This window comes from Centropristis striata, chromosome 10, assembly GCF_030273125.1.
Source record: "Centropristis striata isolate RG_2023a ecotype Rhode Island chromosome 10, C.striata_1.0, whole genome shotgun sequence".
Classification (NCBI taxonomy): Eukaryota; Metazoa; Chordata; class Actinopteri; order Perciformes; family Serranidae; genus Centropristis; species Centropristis striata.
The window spans coordinates 6,543,289-6,555,424 of record NC_081526.1 but is presented as its reverse complement, the minus strand read 5'-3'; the positions used below and the strand labels follow the sequence as shown (position 1 = coordinate 6,555,424).

Genomic DNA, 12,136 nt, shown 5'->3' with positions numbered 1-12,136 from the left:
GGGCTTCCACAGCTAGTCTGGTCTGGGCATCAGCTTGCTCCATTCGTTGCTCATGAAGCATGAGCACTCCCTCGATTATTTCAAATCGATTCTGCGGCGGCGCTTGTTCTGCTGGGTCCATGACTGGCCAGATTGTACTGTAACGGGTATTGTGTGAACCCAAATGCAGTACAAACAAGGCCCAGAAACGAAGGTCAGTTAATGGTTTTATTAACTGCAATCCGGCAAACACACAGTTCAATGGCTTGGCAGGTGGCTTGGTCAGGACGGGCAAAAGTTCATAAACCAGAAGGCAGGCAGTCCAGGCAAACAATCCGAAGGGGGGCAGGCAGAGCTCGTAGTCAGGAACAAAGGGTAGAGGTAATTTACCAGGCGGCAGGCAGAACAGGCAGGTCGAAGTCAGGCAGGGTCGGAACCGGGAAGACAGGCAGATGAACGCTGGAAAGTCTCGCATGGCAAGGAACAATCTGGCACTGAGTGAGTGTGAGGCTGGAGAATATATACTGAGCAGGCAGGAGGGGCTGATTGGTGAGTGAGGGCAGGTGTGTGATTAGTGAGTGTGAGCAGGTGTGTGTGATCAGTGAGTGGAAGCAGGTGTGTGATCAGTGACTGAGAGTGGGTGTGGTAATCAGTCAATGGGTGTGGTGAGAGTAGAGCAGTGGAAAATTACTGAGTCCATGGGGAAAGGCTGGAGCAGACTATGACAAAAAGGATGGGTTTTTCAAGAGTATACTATTCATCTTATAAATCAGGCCACAGGAGAGGTGTAGCAACTTTGATTTCACAACAAATACCATTTGAACAGGTTTCAGAGACATCTGATAAGGAAGGTAGATATATAGTAGTCTCTGGGAGAATACATGATGTTGCTATAACAATATGTAATATTTATGCCCCCCCTGGAAGTGATTTTGCATTTTATAGAAACATATTTGATCTGATGATAGAGGGCACAGGGGTCACCATCTGTGGTGGAGATTTTAACATCCGTCTCAACCCAAAACAGGACTCATCTAAAAACTCAGTTACTACGCGACTACATAGGAAAATGAATGCCTTAATGGTAGAGCTGGGTATACTAGATTTATGGAGGGATTTCTATCCATCAGGCCGTGACTATACTTTTTATTCACATCCACATGATGTTTATACAAGGATAGATTATTTTTTTGTATTAAAAAGAGATCGTCATAGAATACGTGATTGTGACATTGGATGTATTGACTTATCTGACCATGCCCCCTTCAACTGCACTGTAGATATTATTGACAACCCGGGTAGAACTTTGTGGAGGTTGAACACAAGTATCCTAAATAATCCAAGATTCCAAACCCAGATGAGAGAGGAAATAAAAAGGTTTCTAGAAGAAAATGATAATGGGGAGGTTGACTCAGCTATAGTATGGGACTTTAAAGGCTGTTATTAGGGGGAGAATAATATCATTCTGTGCCTATGAAAAGAAACAAAAACAATTACGGTTGATAGACCTCAATAAAGAATTGAAAGATCTTGAGACACAACATAAAAGAGAACAAAAACCAGAAACGAATTAGATTAGAAACGAAATAAATATAGTATATACACAGGAAATTGAAAAAAAGATGATATTCACAAGACAAACTTACTATGAGTCAGGAGCAAAATCATTAAAAATTTTGGCGAGAAAGCTACAAAAGCAGCGAGCAGATAACGCGATATACAAAATAAGAGACACAGATTCTAAAACTATACAATATAAACAAGAAGAAATACAAAGGACATTCAGAAAATACTACAAGTACCTGTATACACAACCCCAATTAGAAGGTGACCAGCAAATTAATGACTCCTTGAAATCTCTTAATTTACCTGTTATATCAGAAGAACCAAATGAAAGATTAACAGCCCCCATAACTGAGATAGAGCTAAATAAGGCCATCTCTACCCTGAAAGCAAACAAATCACCTGGCCCGGACGGCTTCTCCTCAGAGTGGTATAAGGCATTTAAAGCCGAGTTAGTGCCAACCCTTCTCCAAGCTTGTAATACAACATTAACAGATGCTAAAATGCCCCCATCTTGGAACGAGGCGGTGATTTCTGTTATTCCCAAGGACGGGAAAAATAAATTAGAGTGTAGTTCATACAGACCTATCTCGGTGCTTAATGTTGACTACAAACTCTATACAACCATCCTTGCCAGAAGACTGGACAAAGTTCTTCCTCAGCTTATACACAACGATCAGACCGGATTTATTTCACAAAGGTAGACTCATGACAACATAAGACGGTCATTACACATATAACACCATATCCAAAAGAATAATATTGAAGCTTGTTTAGTTAGTCTAGACGCCGAAAAGGCCTTTGACTCGGTAAGTTGGCCTTTCCTTTACAAGGTTTTAGAAATATTTGGCATGGATAACATCTTTATCAGAGGGATCCATACACTATACAACAAACCATCGGCCTGGATAAAAATAAATGGACACCTTTCAGATACCATTATACTGGAACGTGGCTCGAGACAGGGATGTCCGATCTCGCCCCTGCTATTTGCACTCTATATAGAGCCCCTAGCTCAGTGGATAAGACAGACTCAGAGCATTAAAGGCATCTGCATTAATGGAGAAGACCACAAGGTGGCGCTATACGCCGACGACGTCTTGGTTTATTTAAGTAACCCTCCTAATTCACTCCCCAAATTAATGACCACTCTAGAAACATTTGGTACTTATTCAGGATACAAATTAAATATACAAAAGACACAAATTTTGACTATCAACTACCAACCCACAAAGCAACTTAGGGAGAAATTCCATATTAATTGGGATCAAAATTCATTAAAATATCTTGGAATAAATCTACCGAAAAGAATTCAAACACTGGCAGAGATAAATTATGGCCCCCTTTTGACAAAAATTAAGGAAGACATACATAGGTGGAACTCGATTTCTTTTCTTAGTCTTAGTCACAGAATTGATTCTGTACGAATGAATATTCTCCCACGATATCTCTTTTTATTCCAGGCACTCCCTCTAGAAATTTCCTCAAAACAATTTTCTGAATTGGACAAAATTATTTCCAGATTTATTTGGCAGGGTAAAAAACCCAGGGTTAGATTTAAAACTCTACAACTCCCATAAGAGCAAGGGGGAATGGCACTACCTAATTTTAAAGATTATTTTTATGCAGCCCAGATTAGACCCCCAATTAATTTGTGTAACCCATCCTTTCAAGCCAGATGGAAGGATATTGAACTTTCTACTCTGGTTGATCCACCAATACAAGCAGTATTACCTCGTAAACATTTAGGTAGATTCGTAGACAAGGTACAGAACCCATGGATCAAAGTGCAGTTAAAAATCTGGAATATGATAATCGACGAGTATAAATTAAGTAATAAATTACAGATAATCCAGTGGTGTGACTATGATCCGGAATTTAAGCCCAACACAATTGATAAGGGATTAAAATCATGGATATTAAAGGGAATAACAACATACTACTCATTGACAGAAAAGGGACAATTTAAAGACTTTGAAAAGTTGAAAGAAGACTGCAACCTTGAAAGAACGGATTTTTTCAGATTCCTCCAAGTACGTAATCGTTTTGAACATATCAGAAAGGAAACAGACCTTAATGACCCAATATTGATCATTTTTATTGATGCTTACCAAAGCAAATTAAACAAGGGTGTCATTTCCAGAATTTATAAAGGCCTATTGTCTAAAAAGTCCCACAGTACAGGATATGTTAAGGAAAAATGGGAGAGAGAGGGTAATCTTTTAATATCTGAGGAGAATTGGCTCGACATTTGTCGGTCTCAGTGGAAATGCACCAGCTCTCATGTATGGCGGGAGTTTGGATGGAAGTGTATGGTCCGTTTCTTCATTACACCAAAACAAAAGGCACATTTTGCCGGAGGGGAAGCTACATGCTGGAGACAATGTGGACACCGGGAAGCCAATCACTGGCATGTCTTTTGGGAGTGCCCAATGGTTAAATCCTTCTGGATAGAGCTTCATAAAGTATTAAGTGGCATATTTAACACTAACCTACCCATGCAGTTTTCTATATTATTTTTAGGAAATTTAGATTTACAGGTCAGGCAGGCTGATGAATATTTATTTGGTATTTTGATAGGAGTGGATAGGTATAGTAAATGACATTTATCTTATGGAGAGGATTACCTTCTCCCTTCGTCTTCAGAAAGATAAATGTGTTAAACTGTGGTCCAAGTGGGTTGAATATGTTAATCTGGAACAGACAGAAGTACTGTAAGGATGACCCTGTAATGCTGTTTTGTACTGTAACATTGTACTATGTTTTATTGGGTCTAATGATTAGTTTGTATTACTTATATTTCATTTTGAAACTCCATGGTGGATAATTTCTTTTTCTTTTTTCTATTTGCTCTTTTACATATGTCTACCTTTCCCAGTTTGTTCAAAGTTCTCAAATGTAATACGTTTAACTTTCTGTATCTTGCTTCTTGTTTTGTAAACAAAAAACCTTGATTGTGAGTGGCAGAAATACTATTGAATATTGTCTGAAAGTAAGCACTGTATGATAATGCTCTCACAAAATAAAAAATAAAAATGTAAAAAAAAAAAAAAAAAAATCTGGGTTTCTTTAAATTTAAAGACCCCTAATCGAGAGAGAAAAGAAAACAGAAGAGGATCTAAAACAGAGCCCTGTGGCACACCATAAGCATCAAAAAACATTCTTTCATTGAGGTATTGTTGTAATGAGCTCACATTACAACAGAGCTCAGAGCTGTGCCAAAGCGATTAAGCAACATGTTGTGGTCCACGGTATTAAATGCAGCACTATTGTCCATTAATAACGGTATGGAGGAGCCACCGTCATCAGACACTATCAGGAGATCATGATTTAACCCGCAGAACGGCAGATTCTGTGCCTCTGATGAGATCTAAATTCATTAAATGTCATCCTCAGGTCAAAATTTAAAATTGTTTCATACTTTTGTTCATGATAATAGTCTACAGGACATCACACAGGTTTCTAGAGAGTCTGTGTGAAGTTCACTGTGTTTGGCTCTTGGCACTGACCGACTCCCAGCTAATCTAAAAATGGGCATAGAGGTAGAGTGTAGATGAGCTGAGGAAGGCCAAATTCACACAATTTCCCTTTGGGGATTAATTAAGTACTCTGTCTTTCTGTCTTTCAAATGAAGCCTGGTTACTGGAGCACTCAAAGCAACCACATCCTTAATAATGCATAACTTTAAGCCTTAATATAATTTAAACAGATGAGATTTAAAAGAATTTACACAGTTGTTATGAACGAGAAAATTAGCTTTACAGACCAAAACATGGCTGCAAAAACATGTCTGTCCATTCATTTCAATGCAAAATGAGAAAACTTGTCACTTGATTTATTACCTCAGACATTTTTTTAGGGCAACACTATGGTTTTCGATCACTAGTAAAAAATCTTCCACATCAAAGACAATTTGATGTTAATAGTGTAAATAATGGCCCCATTTAGAAGAAAATAGAAGATAAAGGATCGTATGATTTGGGGTGTGGCTACCTTTGATTGACAGGTGGCTAACAAGGCAACGTATCAATGAAGTTATATATAACGTTGTATAGATATAAAAAAGGATGTTTAGCGGTTTGGTCTCAAACTTTGACCCTTTCACTGTATTTTCACTTCATGACAGTTTATTTGAATGTTTGGTTCATTAAAAATGTCTTGTTCAGCGTTTGGTTGGACTAACAGACACTCCAAGGAGTCGCTGTTAATTTTTCTTCATTTTGTAATGTACATTTTATTTATACAGTCTATAGGTTTGACTTGCTTTTGGAACCAGCCAAGTGGTCAGTCAAAGAACTGCAGTTTTTGACACTTGTTAAAAAGAAACTTGGAAATTGATTTGTAATTGTTGACATTGTCAGTATGTTTACATACCTTCTTGGTCCATTCTAAAATCCTGTCGGAGAACTTGTCATACTCTGGGCCAAAGAACTTTTGCATTAACTCGTGGATGTGGGCGATGGTGACCCGCTTCACTGGCAGTGTTGCCACCTGGGCGATCACATCTGCTATTCTCCCAGAGCCCTCCAAGACCACACAAGGTGTACCGTTCAGCATGGCATTATAGATGGTCTGAGAGGAGAAACACAAGACAGTCAGACAAGACGGAGACAGAGACGGAGAGAGACATAATACTGATGACTCACATTTAGAGTGCCTGGCTCTCCATCCAACACCACACACACCACAGGGATGTTGACGCCACTTTCTGGAGGAAAGACGATAAAAAAATCAATATTAAAAGATAAGAAAAAAGAATCAGATATGAGATGGTATCTGTGATGGTTTGCTTCTTTTGTAAACATTGCATCAGCTGTTTTTTGACCTTTGTTTCCAAGGCTCTTTCCAAGGCTCCAAGGCTTTCCAAGGCTCTTTCTGGAGATTAAATTTTCCAGCTGGCTGCGCAGTTCAATCTCCACACCGTAATTTCCATTGGTCCCATCGTCCACTAGCAGGAAATGGGTGTGGTTGTTATCAAGGCATGAAAATCGGCCCTGGCCCTTGACGTTCATCTCATATTGGGCTGGAAAACGACCCTGCAGACAAAGAGGAGGACGAGATGGAGGGAAATGAAGGAAGGCAGAAGGAGACGTATGCCATGCTGGTGAGGACTCTGACCAAACAAAGATAAGGAAGTTGTAGTTGGTCCAGAATAAAGCAGCAAGAGTAGCTCTTTCTTGTAGATGGAGAATGAATGTTATTAAAATGCACAAATTATTAGGTTGGTTGGATGTAAAAACTAGATTTTTGTCATTACTGATGGTTTTTATTAGGAATGTCATAATAACAAAATCACCTCTTATTATTTATAGAATTTGTCTTTCAGTTCAGAGGCACATAATTATTCAACAAGGCATGCAGTTGGAGGTTGTTTCACTTTACCAAGATCCAAGACTATGATTCAACATACAGTTATATAGAGCAATGCAACAGTGGAACTCACTCCCTTATCATATTACTCAATTTTGTTTTGCGATGTCAACCATGTTTTATGTGAAATGTAATAACGTATTGCCTGTTTGTCATTTTTGTGTCATGTTATGTATTCATTTAATGTATGTCATGTCTGTTATCATTCTGTGTATTCCTACATTGTATTTGTCACACTGAAATATGATGATAGACCCCAGGAAGAATAGCTAATGCTTTGCAAAAGCTAATGGGGATCTAAATAAAAACAAACACACTGCAAAAAATCCAACTTGTATTTTTTGGCCTAAAACAGTGATTTAATTTGGTAAAACTTGGAAATATAAATTACTGACATTTAGGGCAACAATGTAAGTTAGCACAACAAAGGAAGCCAGTTGTCTGCTCAAAAACAAGTTTGTGAGTTGTTGTTACTTATATCTTTAAGTTGGGGTTCAAAACAAGGGACAATAGTTCTGCTAACTCGTATTTCTTTGTTGTGAAATTTGGTCATTAGCGAAAGCTAGCGGCTAACTGATGCTAGCGGCTAACTGATGCTAGCGACTAACTGATGCTAGCCGCGCTGCTTGTTACAGCTAGCCATTAGCGTATCAATGCTAACTCAAAATTGTGGTCACAACATTAGCTGACATTCATAGCGCCTTTACAATCGTGCCAGAGAAATTCAGAGTTGAGCAAACTCAAAAACAAAACTTAAAGTATTTAGTTTAATTGTCCAACTTAAAATTTTATCGAAGTTTGTTGCCTTGAAATTTTGAGTTCACCCAACTTTTCTTTTTTTGCAGTGCAAACAAACAAAGAGTGAAGGCCTGTGAATATGTGTGTAATGTACCTCTGGATGCACCAAAGCGTCCCTGTTGAATTTGTGAATTTTTCCCCACGTTGCGACACCGATAGCCACGATTTGGCCCTTCATGGAGCTCAGGGAGTAGTCCCTCACAGCCTGCCCTACTTGCTTCATCACACCTGCGTGCGTACCGCCAGTGATGATCCATGCACCTGTACAACATCGGTCCAAAATTCAATACAACATACATTACATATCACCATGTTTAGGGTGATATAGTGGGGCTGGCCAATATATTGATATATTTTTAAATTTGATATGGGATTAGACCATATTGCATATATCTATATAGTTCTTACTTTTATTTTTAAACTTTCTTTTTATTAAACATTTTAACAAACATTTTGCATACATCTGGTATACATACATACATACATACATACATACATACATGCATACATACATACATACAGACATACAGACATAAATAATGCATCTTCATCTGGGATCAGACATAAAATACGTAACTTTACCTTTTTATATACTCCAATAAAATTGTGCAACTAAAATAGTAGTTATCCACTGTCATCCAAGAATTATGACCAATTAAACAGCAATTTGTTCCAGCGTAGAAAAAATAGAGAAATAAAACATAATATTCATAAATGAGAAAATAATAATAATAGTAACCAAAAAACAATAAATCAAATTAGAAATAATACTACTAATAATAAAAAACAGAACTTTTCAACTTCTGTAGCAAGGAACCAGGGTACTTTTCCTTCTAATGATGGACATCTCAGATAAAGTCAGACCTAATTGGTTTTATGTACACTACCCAATTTTTTCCATATTCTTTTAAATCTGTCCTCCTCCAGTCTCAAGGAGAAAGTTAACTTTTCCATCACATAAATATTATGTATAACCTCAACCCAGTCCTCAATCTTAGGTTAGTTCTTACTTTTTTACTTATTATATATAAATGCTGCCCTTACTAGGGTTTGTCATATTTGTTTTTCTTTTCTCATATAAATATATTTATTTCATAAAAAGATTGGCCTATTTTATTTCATAGGCTATTTTTATTTAAGATTTTTTTTTAAATCTAAATGTGCACTTTATGGAGCTTTGATTAAAAAAGGTGTTGTTATACAGTATTTATGTTCACTCAGACCCCAGGTATTTCAGGAAATCATGTTGGGAAGTTGTCGAAAAAACGCTGCAAAGTTTGGCTATTTTGGCGACTTTTAAAGCAGTCATTACATACATTTATGCTGATAACATGCAGTTTAAGGCAAAAACCACATCGTTTTTGGCATGAAGTACAAATTTGCCATTTCCTCCAACTGTATTTGAATATTTCTGCATACTGGGGTCCCTAAACACGCTTCGAATTGCATAAACTGGGTATCACTGGAAAGCTGACACTCTTGTGGATTCAATGTGCCCAGTTTTATTCATGTGAGCTCAGATTAATGTTCAGGTGCACAGCTTTCAGATGATGTCACCTCTTCTATGTGGCATTTATGGTTAACCTGCTATCTCCCCCTAAACATCCACTACCCACAACCACCAAAAGAAGGACCTTGAACACTAAGTGGTTAAAATATAAGCTGTTTTAAATGGGACACAGTCAGTAACAGTAGTCGGCAGTGAATGAGGAAACTCTGCTCTTTGAATATCACTAGCTAGATATTTTACTAGATATTTTATCACATGCAAACACCCACACACCATAATTACACGTGGAGTCATAAAAGACATGTTTTCACACACTCTAGTTAATCATTGGTAAAGCTTGAAATCTGAGGCTGACCTGTTGTCTGCGTCACTTTGATGAGACCCCTGTGGAACATGTTCTTGAGACGGGGCTTCAGAGAGAAGTTCTTGGCCCCTCCGGTCACTGAGATCAGCAGGTTGGGAGGAGAAAGTTTCCACTGTTCGGTCAATAACCGGTACAGGATTTCTGGGCTGGTGTCTGTGGACACTCGCACATACTGAGAAGGACAGACAGATAGAGACATACAGGTACATGTTTTAAAGACGTGGAGATTTAGCTTTATTCACTTCTTATGTTGCATTACTATGTAATTCAGGGATGAGATTCATGTTGCTTAGCATAATGCCCATAATCATTTGATATGAGATACTTACATGCAATATAGTATATCAGCTAATTGGGTTCATATTAATGTACTTTTAGTACGCATCAGTTTGATCCTTTGAAAACAGTAAAAACAAAACGTTATTAACTGACAGCTAAGCATAATACGGACGGAAAGATAGCGTTTCTGTGTTATTTAAGGTTACACTAACAAGAGGCATTAGCATTACTTACAAAATACAATCTCACACTATACGAATACATATTTCCTACAGGCACTGCACTTGCTTACTCTAATGGGGAGAAAATATGGTTTCACCTTGCTAGTCGTCTGTCCCAAACCACCAAAGCTGATGTCTCCGAAAGCATCGCTGGGCACTCTGCGGATATGTTTGTGTCTGTCCCACGACTCATCTGTGAAGTCCTCTGGCTTGATGGCTTCATCCACATGATCGGTCTTTGAGTAGCCGCACTTACAAACATCCTCTCTGGTGGAAAAAGAAAAGGTAATGCTTGTAACGTTTCCATGCTGACAGACAGTTTGAAGGATGTAGGAGCTACTGCACTGTGACAAATTGCTGTAAGAAAACAGCCAAATTGTGACAGTAACATACTGTTTTCCATTAAAAAGGTATTACACTGTAGAAAACAATGCATTCTGGACAATATTTGTAGGTAGCTTGCCGTTTCCCATAAAATATATGATATATATATATATATTGATAAATATATATATATATATATATATATATATATATATGATATTTTCTAAGTCTCTTCTTGTTCACATTTTTTAATGGTTGTATTTTACTTAACTCATTCAGTATATGGTATATTAAAATTACTGAGGTTACAGTGAAGACAGAGCTTAATTCATAGTAATTGGCTTTCAGACAGTAATATGCTCTATTTACAAAAAATGACTGCATTGTATACTGCAACAATATTGCAACTAGCTTCAGCACTATACTGTGTTTTAGTCTACTGTAAAAAAGATTTTACTGTAATTCAGTATGTGGTTTTATCACAGTAACATACTGTAAAGTAAATAACAGTAAGGGAACTGTGAAATTAACAGTAGAACGCTGGCAACCCTGCTGCCAGTATTTTACTGTTAATTTACAAGACAATTGTTTACAGTGTGGAAACAAAACAGACCAAGATAATGTGATTGAGGGCTCTGCCTCCGCTCACATAAATAAAATGTCTCTGTATTACTCTGCAGTAACAGCAAACTATAAGGTCAGTTCAGAGTTTCATCACCATCACAAGGTAGAACATCTTATCCTACCTGTCACCTTTTTCATAGAGGAAGCATTCCCTCTTGTGGATGTTGTCCTTGACAAAGGTAGTAAAGGCATGGTGCTGGAAGGAAGGGGAGACAGAAAGATGCTAAGAGGGTCTGGAGTATGAACCACTCGTACATCAAGCCTGGTTTCCCTCATCCTGAATGCAACATGGGGGGGCTACGGTGCACAGATCTGCCTCAGGCTGTGAGCTGACAGCAGAGATCAGGCTGTGCAGTCGGTGCTGAGGGTGCTGGCTCACGCTCTGCACTGCATCAGTGATGTCAGAGCCGAGCTGGAGCTGAGCAGGCTGCTGAAACCCGACTAAACCCTCCACGTACGGGACAGAAAGAAGCCGGACGCCAGCTCTCAATCGATAGATTATAGCATTACTGAGAGTGGATTAATTACACTTTCATTAAAGAATAAATAAATAAAATATCTTGTGATTTGGAATGATTAATCGTCACCTAAAATCAAAAGTATTTGTTGTACAAAGTATATGTTGTTTTTTTCTTTACAAACTGACAAAAGTATTGAAGTACACTTATTTAAATTGGAGTGGACTTTTAAGGTACTTTCTTTCCATTTTATGTTACTTTACGACTTACATGGCTATTCCACGACATATTAACAAAATGTATTGCACATTTTACTCCACTACATTTATTTAACTGCACTGCTTTTTTCTTTTTAACTTCAAAACTATTTCAATTTGTGACACCAAAATGCATTAGATTTTCTCAAATTATATTTCAACCTTACATCTTGATTTAAAATAAGTCAAATAATTTCTCTTGCCAAAGAAAAAAAAGAGTAAACATTGTTACAACTTTATTTTTTAATTTGGGAAAATCTAATATTTACTCATATAAGTCTTACATATAAATTTAGTTTTTACTTCGAAAACCTAATTAAAACACATTAAACCTCAATCAATCTAGTCAATATGTTTTGTTTTTTTATTATTTCACAATTTTTTTAAAA

At 37.5% G+C, this 12,136-nt stretch overlaps 1 pseudogene; it reads right to left on the bottom strand.

Annotated features, from left to right (window-relative positions):
• LOC131978733 (transient receptor potential cation channel subfamily M member 2-like) overlaps positions 1-12,136 on the bottom strand; it is a 67,064-nt pseudogene that overhangs the window by 54,502 nt on the left and 426 nt on the right.